The sequence below is a fragment of the Mustela erminea genome, chromosome 21 (genome assembly GCF_009829155.1).
Source record: "Mustela erminea isolate mMusErm1 chromosome 21, mMusErm1.Pri, whole genome shotgun sequence".
NCBI classification, from domain to species: Eukaryota; Metazoa; Chordata; class Mammalia; order Carnivora; family Mustelidae; genus Mustela; species Mustela erminea.
The window spans coordinates 24,865,710-24,877,230 of NC_045634.1; the positions used below are offsets into that span (position 1 = coordinate 24,865,710).

The 11,521-nt window shown below is 36.2% G+C and overlaps 1 pseudogene; it reads right to left on the bottom strand.

Annotated features, from left to right (window-relative positions):
• Nucleotides 1–8,036: 8,036 nt before the first annotated feature.
• Nucleotides 8,037–9,010, bottom strand: LOC116581917 (annotated as a pseudogene).
• Between the last annotated feature and the right edge of the window lie 2,511 nt (nucleotides 9,011–11,521).

The window sequence follows — 11,521 nt, forward strand, 5'->3', positions numbered from 1 at the left end:
AGAAGATCCTCCTCACTGAGAACATGGGGCACCCTGGCTTGCACCCAGTTCAGCTTTAGCTGTCCTGCTAAAGGCGCCCCCTTTGCAGAGCATCCCAGGACCTCCTGGCCTGTCCGCCATTTCAGAGTCAACTGTCCCTTCAGGATACTCACAGATAGTCCTGGAACACTCATTTATATCTACATCAGCTTCACTATCCTGCCAAGGTGTCCTCTGTACATAGAGACCCAACCCTCACCCCCATCCCCCGAGTGCATCCACTTGAGCTCAGCTGTCCAGTCACAGCATCCCCTGGGCGGTGAGTTCAGGGACCTCCTGTGCACAACACCTAGGCTTCAGCTTCCCCCTACTCTGGGCACACCTTGCTCAGAGCATCCCAGGGCACCCCAGCTTATACCCACTTCAGCTTCAGCAGTCCTGTCAGGGTGCCATCAGCACAGAGAATCTTGGGACACCTTGGCTTGTGTCCACTTCCGCTTCAGCTGCCCTGCTGGGCCTAAAGACACACAAACTGAAAGTGAAGGGATGGAAACACAGTTACCATGCAAACGGACATGAGCAGGGGGAAAGCCGGAGTAGCAATATTTATATCACACAAAATAGATTTTAAAACAAAGACTAACACGAGGCAAAGAAGGGCATTATGTAATGATAAAGGGATCAAACCAACAAGAGGACATAACAATTGTAAATATCTACACAAAACACAGGAGCCCTTACTCATAAAGCAAATATTAACAAAGAGGAGAACTGACAGGAATGCAATAACAGCAGGGGATTTTAACACTCCACTTGCATCAGTGGATAGATCATCCAGGCAGAAAATCCATAAGGAAACAGTGTCTTGTAATGACACATTAGACCAGATAGACGTAACATACACAGAACAGTCCACCCAGAAACAACAGAATACACATTCCTTTCAAATTCACATGTGGCATTCTCCAGAACAGATCATGTATTAAGCCACCAAACAAGCCTCAATAAATTTCAGAAGACTGGATTCATACCATGCATCTTTTCTGACTACAATGGTATGAAACTAGAACTAAATCACAAGAAAAAAATTGTAAAAAACACAAACATGTGAAGGCTGAACAAGATGATACTGAACAACCAGTAGGTCAGTGGAGCAAAGAATAAATTTTAAAAAGTACACAGAAACAAATGAAAACATGATAATTCAAAACCCTTGGGACCCAGCAAAATGAGTCCTAAGACTATATAGCAATACAGGCTTACCTCAAGAAACAAGGGGGAAAAAAAAAAAGTAAAAGCTCAACCTAACCCTACACCTAAAGGAACTAGAAAAAGAGAAACAAAACCCAAGGTGAGTAGAAGGAAGCAAATAACAAAAGAGCAGAAATAAATGACAGACAGATACACACACACACACACACACACACACACACACACACACAATCAATGAAACCCAACAGATGGTTCTTTGAAAAAATAACCAAAATTTATAAACTCTTAGACTTATCAAGGAAGAAAAGAGAAAGGATCCAAATAAATAAAATCAGAAAAAAGACAGAATAACTGACATCACAGAAATACAAAGGATTATAAGATAATATCATGAAAAATTATATGTCAATAAACTGGGACAGAATGGATAAATTCCTAGAAACACAAAAGTCTTCCAAAACTGAATCAGGAAGAAATAAATATTCAAATAGGCCAATTACTAGTAATAAAACTTAGCCAGTAATCAATCATCAAAAAATAAAGGTCCAGGACTGGGATGATTCACAGGTAAATTCTACCAAACATTTAAAGAAGAGTTAAAACCTATTTCCTTCAAACTATTCCAAAAAATAGAGAAAGGAAAGCTTCCAAATACATTCTATGAGGCCAACATTACCCTGATACTAAAAGCAGAAGACACCACAAAAAAGAAAACATGGGTACAAAGATCCTCAACAAAGGGAGAATTGGGTGGCTCAGTTGGTTAAGCATCTGCCTTCAGCCGAGGTCATGATCCCAGAGTCCTGGGATCGAGTTCCACATCTGACTCTCTGTCCAGCAGGGAGTCTGTTTCTCCCTCTTCCTCTCTCCCTCCTCCATTCATCCTCTCTCTCTCTTTCTCAAATAAGTGAAATTTTTTTTTAAAGATACTTAAAAAATCACAAACCGCATTCAACAATACATTGAAGGGATCACTCACTACAATCAAGTGGGGTTCATTTTGAGGATGCAAGAATGGTTCAATATTCACAAATCAATCTAACACACCATACCAACAAAACAAAGGATAAAAATCATATGATCATCTCAATAAATGCAGAAAAAATTTTGATAAAATTCAATATCATTTTATGATGGAAAAAAAATTTCAACAAATTGGGTTTAGAGGAAATACACCTGAACATAAGAAAGGCCATTTCTTAAAAATCCACAGCAAACATCTTACTCAATGGACAAAAACTGAGAGCTTTTCTTCTAAGATCAGGAACAAGACAAAGATGTTCATTCTTACCACTTTTATTCAATATAGTACTGGAAGTCCTAGCCACAGCAATCAGATGAGAAATAAACAGCATCCATATTGGTAAAGAAGTTAAAACATCACTATTTGCAGATGACATGATACTATGCATAGAACACCCTAAAGACTTCACCAAAAAAAAACCCAAAAAAATGTTAAAAATAACAAAAACTGTTAGAAGTAACAAATGAACTCAGTAAATTTGCAAGATATAAAACACCCAGAAATTGGCAGCATTCCTATACACTAATAATGAAGTAGCATAAAGAGAAATTAAGAAAATAACTTAATTTACAACTGTACCAAAAAGAATAAAATATCTAGGATATTATTTAACTAACAAAAGAGGTAAAAGGCCTACACACTGAGAACTATAAAACACTGATGAAAGAAATTGAAGATGACACAAACAAATGAGCTTGGGTTAAAAGAATGTCCATATCACCCAAAGGAACCTACAAATTGAATGCAATCTCTATCAAATACCAATAGCATTTTTCACAAAACGAGAGCAAAAATTACTCAGATTGCACAGAATCACAAAAGACCCTGAATAGCCAAAGTAATCTTGAGAAAAGGCAGGGGGAAGGGACAAATGTGTGAAGAGGGGTGGAAAATGGAGGCTTTCAGTTATGGAATGAATAAGTTACAGGAATAAAAGGCACAACATAAGAAATATAGTCAATGATATTGTAACAGCATGGTGTGGTGACAGATGGTAGCTACACTTGTAGTTAGCATAGCATAATGTTTAAACTTGTCAAACCACTATGTTGTAAACCTGAAGCTAATGTTACATTGTGTGCCAACTACTTTCAAATAAAAATTAATTTTAAAAAAGTATGATGCTCACAAATGTGAAAAACTATGGTCTCACATTCTCCTTTATTATAAAATTATACAAATGGCAAAAAAAAAAGAATGAATTTGGGTTTTGAAAAAAGAAGTAAAGGTGAGCATTGTAACAATTTAAATACAGAATTAAGACTAAAGACTTAAAACAGTTACAAAATAATAGAATATTTGTGCTAACACCGCTGCCAAAAACCTAAGTAGATCCTTTTACTTTTAACCTACATGTTTACATTGAAAGTGGGTTTACTTTAGAAAGCACATAAATGGGTCTTTCTTTTTACCAAGCCTGACAATCTATGCCTTCAAAAAGCAGTGTTTAGCTATTTACATTTAATGTAATTATCAATATGTTTAATTCAATTGATTTTTATGTATTTGATTTCTATTTATCCCATCTATTTTATTCCTTTTATCTTTTCCTGCCTTCTTTTGGATTAAGTACTTAGGATTACATTTTCTCTCCAATTTATCTTATCAGGAATCTGTTGGCTTTTTTTTTAAAGATTTTATTTATTTATTTGGCAGAGAAAGATCACAAGTAGGCAGAGAGGCAGGCAGAGAGAGAGAGGGAAGCAAGCTCCCCGCTGAGCAGAGAGCCCAATGCGGGACTCGATCCCAGGACCCTGAGATCATGACCTGAGCCGAAGGCAGCGGCTTAACCCACTGAGCCACCCAGGTGCCCCTCTGTTGGCTTTTTAAAGGCTTTCCTGCAGTCATATACTTTTAGCTAACTACTGATTTTCTTCAAATGATACTATAGCAATTCATACACAATGGAAGACTCTTGTATCTCTATTTCCCTCCTCCCATTTTTGTGCTACTGTTATTTAGAATTTATTTTTATGTTATAAACCCAACACATTTTTAATAGTTTTACTACAAATAGTAAGTTATCTCTGACTCTATAAAGAAATTAAACCAGAGAGGAAAAGAAATTTGGGTGCCTGAGTGGGTTAAGCCTCTGCCTTTGGCTCAGATCATGATCTCAGGGTCCTGGGATTGAACCTCGTGTGGGGTTCTCCACTCAGCGGGGAGCCTGCTTCCCCCTCTCTCTGCCAGCCTCTGCCCGCTTGTGATCTCTGTCAAATAAATAAAATCATTTTTAAAAGGTTTTTCTATTTATCACTTCTAGCATCCTTTTTAAAAATTTTTTTAATTGCATTTATTTATTTATTTATTTATTTAAGTAGGCTTCATGTTCAACATTGGGCTCGAACTCACAACCCTGAGATCAGGAGTCACATGCTCCAATGACCCAGCCAGTCATGTCCTCTTCCAGCATCTTTTAAACCCATGTTTCCATCTGATCATTTTTATTCTACCTAAAAATTTCCCTTAACATTTCTTGTAATCCAAGTCTTTATTTTACCTTAGTGTTTTGGAAAAAAGAAATGGAAAAAAGCGTTTCAGTGAATATACAATATATATATATTATATATATATATAGAATATAGAATTCTGAATTGACAGTTTCCTTGAACTCTTTGAAGTTGTCATTCTTTTTCTGACTTGCATCATTTCTGATAAGAATTCTCATATTTTTTCTCTGGCAGATGTTAAGATTTTTCTCTTTATCACTGCTTTCCAATAATTTTATTGTGATGTGTCTTGGTGTGCATTTTCTTTGTTTATCCTGCTTATTATTCCTTGGGCATCTTAGATTAGGGTCTTTATTCATATTTGGAAACTTTCAGCCACTATTTCTTTAAATCCTTTTCTCTATGCCACTTTCTAAGACTTGATAACACATATGATACTTGATACTGTTCTAGAGCTCACTGACATTCCTTTCATTTTCTTTTTAGTCTTTTTTTTCTGTGTTTCACTTTGAACGTTTTCTATTTTTATATCTTCAAGTTCACTAGTTTCTTTTTTTTTCCTTTTGCAATGCCTAATTTGCTATTATCCCCATTTACTAAAAATTTTCATTTCAGATATTTTCTTCTTCATCTCTAGATTTTCCATCTGGTCTTGGTTATGCCTTTAATTTCTCTCCTCATTGTGCTCATATTTTCCTTTAAATACATTAACATAGTTATAATAGCTATTCTAATATCCTTGCTGCTGATTCCATCTTCTCTGCCATTTGGGGGCTTGTTTCTGATGACTAAGTTTTTTTTCTGGTTATTTGCCTGCTTCTTGGCATGTCTAGTAGTGTTTTATTAGAAGGCAAACACCATATTTCATATTGTTAGTTGTCCCCTTTACAGAAAAGGGGGTAGTTCTATTGAGATTAGTTACTTCTGTTTCATTTTGATCCTTAGAGACTTGTTTTGAAACTTTTGTTAAGGTGGGTCTAGTGCAACCTTTATCACAGTCTAGATCCTCTGGGATTGGAACTGAATGCCCTAAGAGACTGACATAGACCCTCCATGGGCTGATAGGAACTTCCCATTCTCAAATGATGCCTGGTGCTCTACAAGCTGTGGAACCACTTAACTGACAAGTCCCTAGTTGTCCTTTGCCTTCTTTCATGGGGTTAAATTCCATGTGCCTTAGGTGTCAGCAGAATTAAGGGTACTCCAGTGCACAATTCTAAACTTTTTTCCTATGTAGTTCTTTCCTCTCTAGAACTCTACCCCATAAATTCCAGACACTTTAGACTCCCTGAGTTCCAATTTCTGTCTCACCCGAGCAAGGCTACCATACTTTGAGGTTTCCCTCCATCATCTCCAGTCCAGAAGGTGCCTCCAAATAAAAAGCAACTGCAGTTGTTTTTTTCTCATTGATCAGTCTTGTACTGTGTCCAATGTCTAAGAAGAGGGGTTGTGTATGTTTTGTACAGTTTTCAATTGTTTAAGTTAGGAGAATAAGTCCAGCCCCTCTTATTCTACCTTGGCCAGAAGGCAATTTGGGACAGTTAAGTTTGGGAAGTTTAGAAAGTCCTATGAATGAACAGAACATAGCAGTGATTTTTCTAGGTAGCTAGTAAATCTGTAGGAATGTTTTTCCACTGACTCTCCCTCATCTCTAGAAAAGCTGCCTGTGGCTATGGGTATGTGTATACAGCTATTGACTAGCCATTCTTCACTTGAAGGTGTCTAAGTAGAGAGCCACTCTTAGGCTATGGAGGCCTCCAGAAAAATCACCACGCTAAGTATTATTATGAGAATAATGCCAGAATAAAAACCTTACTCTTGTAGCCCTAATTTTCCTTAGGTAAATCTTCCAAATGTTTAGAGGCAAGATCTTTTAGTTTTTTTATCTGGGGTTAAAATTCTTGGCTGCCCAAAGCACTGAGAATAGAAAAGAGGTGGGAGAAAAAAAGAAATAGACTGAGAAAGTCTTTCCTAAACACACTTTAAGTTAAATGTTTCTAGCTTGCTCTTTCTTTCTTTCTGGTCTATTGTATTTTTTTGAAACTCCTTATTCTCTGATGATCCCTTTACATTATACATTTTTCTAGAAATGGAAATAATTTTCCATTATTTTAATGTTATATTTTCAGTGTCAGAGAAAGAATGCCAGCAAATAAATGTGTTCTCCCTGCCAGTTTTAATTGGCATTTAATTTAAATGCCCTATTAATGTTGTAGTTATGTTATAAGTAGTCCCATACTATATTTTTGGTTGGAACAAATATCCTCTTCCAAATTTTCCTACCGGTATTTTCATATTTTGTCTTCAAAATAAAATTTAGAAGTAGCTATTGAAGTTTTATTATTTTTAATTCTGTAGGGTTTTTTACTAAATTGCATTTAATCTATTGATGTAGTAGAAATAGAATGTTTACATATTGAGTCTCCCTGGAACATCATACATTGTTCAGGCCATTCTTTTTGTGTGTGTGTGTGTGTGTGTGTGTGTGTGTGTACACATTTCGTTTTATTGTAACAAAGCAACTTGTACACTTTCAACATTTAAAACTGAGCATCATCTTTCCTTTCCAGTGAAACAAAAATAAAATTTTAAAAATAAACAGGAACAAAATTACAATAGAGAATGTCAATTCCAAATAAGATCCTACAAGTTCTGCTGATTCTCCCATCGAGTGGCAGGGCTCAAGTCATCATTAGGAGAGAGTTTTATTTTAAAAGTGTCATCTTAAACTGCAAGGATGTCTGTTAAACATCACAATTAAACATGCCAAAGGAGAAGCCATGTTGTCAAAATGCCCACTTAACCCACCCAAACATCTCAAACCCACCCTTTGCTGACCTTCTATAACCCCATTTTTTAAAGTTTTTTTTTCTTTTTTTTAAACAAGAGAAAGTAGACAGGTACATGTTGGTAAATGCTAACTGTCCATATTCACATAGAGACACAGTGTAATCTCTGAGCCCAATATACAGAGAAAGGAGGAAAAAACCTAGAATTCTATGCACTACCACACAGGGGCCTGGCACCCTTCCGCTTCCAGCAGAGCTAAGGGAGCAGAAGGTTTTTCTTTTTTCCCACAGAGCACGGTGGTGTTGATTCCATAAAGTTTTTGTTTTTGTTGAGACAGGAAGGGACAAAAATGAATTTGGAACACAAAGGGGTAGAGATTCTTTTCCCATTGTATTCTGCTCAAGGTATTTCCCCCCAAAATAAGCTGAGAACCATGGTATAAAGGGAGAGAAAAAGGAGACTTCAATGAGCACAAGAGGAGAAAAGAAAAAGAAAAAGGAAAAAAAAAAAAAAAGACGGCAACTTGCTCCCAGGGACTGAAGAAAATTAAAAAGGAAGGTTGGAATCCATCAGTGTTCCATTAGTCATCTTCCCCTTCATCCTCCTCTCCTTCCTCCCCCCATCATCAGCTTCATCTTCTTCACCTTCATCCTCATCTCCTTCTTCATCAATGTCTTCCAATCCTCCTTCTTCTTCTCCTTCATCCTCCTCTCCTTCCTCCCCCTCATCATCAGCTTCATCATCATCACCTTCATCCTCATCTCCTTCTTCATCAATGTCTTCCAATCCTTCTTCTTCTTCATCGTCATCATCCTCCTCTTCTCCTTCCCCTTCTTCATCATCCATATCGGGAACCAAGTACTACTGTAATGGATTTGGCCAAATATCATCTTTGATGACTTCTCCTAACCCATCTGCACCTGCATCGGAATGGTCAGTCAACCAGGTGAAGAAGCCCTCTGGTTCCTCACGCTGTCTCTTCCTGCTGGCTTTATTCTGTGTTTGACTTGAACGTTTCGTCAAATCCTTTCCAGATTTCCATTTGATTTCAGTGGACTTTGAAGATGGATCACCACTCTCATTCAGATGAAATTCTTTGGAGAGAACTTTATTTTCGAAGTAAGGGTTTTCATCAAAATAAAAATCTATTCTGTAACGTGATTTAATATCTTCAAATTCTGTCACTTCAACTCTTGTCAAATAATGCAGCGCCTCTTCATCCTCCTCCCCAAGCAGTGCAGACACTTATGGATGGTTGACAAATGTTGTTACCCAAAAATTGGGGATTTTGGCAATCAATTCCGACCTCTTCTGAAAAAATGGTTGGCAGAGTTTGTTATATTTCTGTTTTACTTTCAAAATCTCCTCACTGGCTTGTTCATTAAGTCTGTCTATTTCATTTTGTACTTCATCAATATGTTCAATTGCTTCTTGCTGTTCTTTTTCTCCTTTATGCAAGTGCTGGGATGTTGACGTCTGCCCTGGCTTGGGGGCAGGAGGCTGTCTCGGTTTCTTCGTTTGAGGCAGGAGCCTCAAACTGGCGTTTGGGGGCCATGCTGCGAGGAAACTCCAGGAAACCGGGAGAGATGCTCGTCTGGAAGCTCTGATAGGCCATTCTTTTATAGCTGCATTTTAATCTTAAATTTCCATAGTTTATTTTCTATTGTAAATACAATAGCTTCACACTTTCTAATTGTCATATTTTAAAAAAAACTTATCTTTTTTGCAGATCATTATATACATCCTGTTTATTGGCCTATTTTATTATTTCTAATATTGTTCAATAATTTCTTTTTACATCATCGGTAACTATATCATCTGCAAGTTATGATATTGTATTTCTTTTTTTAATATTTATTCCCCTCAGGAATTTTTTCTTGTCTTATTGCATTAACTGGATTTTCCAATAGTGTTAGAGTTATTGATGGCTCCAGCTTAATGTTAGTTACAATTCTGATAGATATCCTTTATAAAGTAAGAAAGGTTCTTCCTAATCCTCACCTCCTAAGAGGTTTTAAGTGGAAAGGGTATTTAATTTTGTCAAATGGCTTTTCAGCATCTATCAGGAAAACATGTATTTTCTCCATTTTAATATATTAAGTTAATTATAATAATAGATCCAATAATGTCAAGCTATCATATAGCCATAGAATAATCAATCTTATTTTATGATCATTTAAAATGTGGATTCCTTTGGCTAGTACTTGATTCTGTTTTTTTTAATGAGTGAAAAATATTATTTTCCTTCCCAGCTATCCTTGTTCAGTTCTATTAGCCTCATAAAATAAATTGAAACTCTTTTCATATTTTTTCTATGACCAAGAAAATATAAATAACAAAAGGTTGCGGCACTTCAGTGGCTCAGTCAGTTAAGTGTCCAATTCTTGATTGCAGCTCAGGTCATGATCTCAGGGTCATGAGATGGAGCCCCGAGTGGGCCTCCACACTCAGTGCTGTGTCTGCTTGAGATTCTCTCTGTCCCTTTCCCTTTGCCCTCCTCTACTCGCACATGCGCACTCTCTCTCTAAATAAAAAAAGTGAAATTTTAAAAAATGAAATCAGTGACCATCCTAATTTATGCCCCTTAAATCAAGTGTGTGTGTGTGTTCCTCTGTTATCATTTCAAATATCTTAGTTTCTCCACAGACTTCACTATTCCTATAACTGGTTTCTGTGTTTGCTTTTCTGTAAATTGACACAATGCATTTATGTAAACTCTTAATAAGATCTGCCAATTGTCATACTGCTTCTTACACCCTCCAGTAAGGTATTAGATGAGCATTCCCAACTATGAATATTATATGAAGTGTGTACTGCCATTAGAGGCACATCAATAAAAATTAGTTATAGCTAACAAAGGTATAAGTGTAAATGAGCAATTATTTAGATTTTAATAAAATTTGAAAATATATATCTCACTGCAAAAGAATTAATACATTTATAAGGCTTATTCAGAAACAGTTATCAATATATATGACTTTTATTCAGTTATGTGCACCTGGTGAAATTATTCCTAAAGACAAATGTATTCCCTCTGGGTCACATTACATCCTGGATAATGTCTTCAGGATGTTCAATCTACACTGTCTTTTGCACAGGAAATAAAGATTTTAAATATTCTTTTAGAAAAAAGTAAATAGTATGAGATATAAAAATAAATAAATAAAATATTAAAAAATAAAATAAATGATATAAAAATAAATATATATTGGAGACATTCCCCCCCAAAGTATGTATGTATGTGTATACATATGTGTGTGTGTAATAGATACATATTACAACAGTAAAAATTTTCTGTACGATCTGTAATCCTTTTAAAAGCCAGATTCAGCTGAATTGACATAAATCCCCCCTGCCGAAAAAAAAAAAAAAAGCAGGTTGAAAAGAAGAGTACTGCAGCCTTCATATATTCTGATTTCCAGCTCTGAGAAGTCTAGAATGGCAAAAGGACACGTACTAAGGAAATCACCATCGATCAAAAATAACTTCCCCAATATATTACATTAATAGAGATAACAAATTTCCTTTTTTAAATACTACCACTACCACCCCCAATTGAATAAGGATTGTTAATAAAGACCTTACTGTAAATTACAGTATGTCTGTAAATCATATCTTTTAAGAACAGGTATTTTTTAAAGTGGTAGGGCAAATGAAAAAGAGATAATCTGGGAACAAGGAAATAAGACCTAGAGGGAGATGTTCCAGGAGAGGCAGCTTTGGACAGCTACAAATGCGCATGACAGGACACCAAAGACAAACTTCATCCACCTTGTAACTTTGTGTTTTTATAAGATACTCAACTAAAAGGGCATTCCCCATTTTCCCTTTCTCCAACTCATCCTGGGGCTGCCACTGGCTAATACGAAGTTCTACACAGACCATAAATAGAAGGCATGAAACCACATAAAAGGAGACATTTACCTCACTCTATAAAGTGTATACATTAATCTATGCAATAGGAGTCGATCCATATTTCTTTTTGATGTTAAGAATGCTTTAATGGGCTGTGACACTTGGAGAAGCTGTCATTCCAATTTTCAGGTACCTCCAGGAAGAAACACAA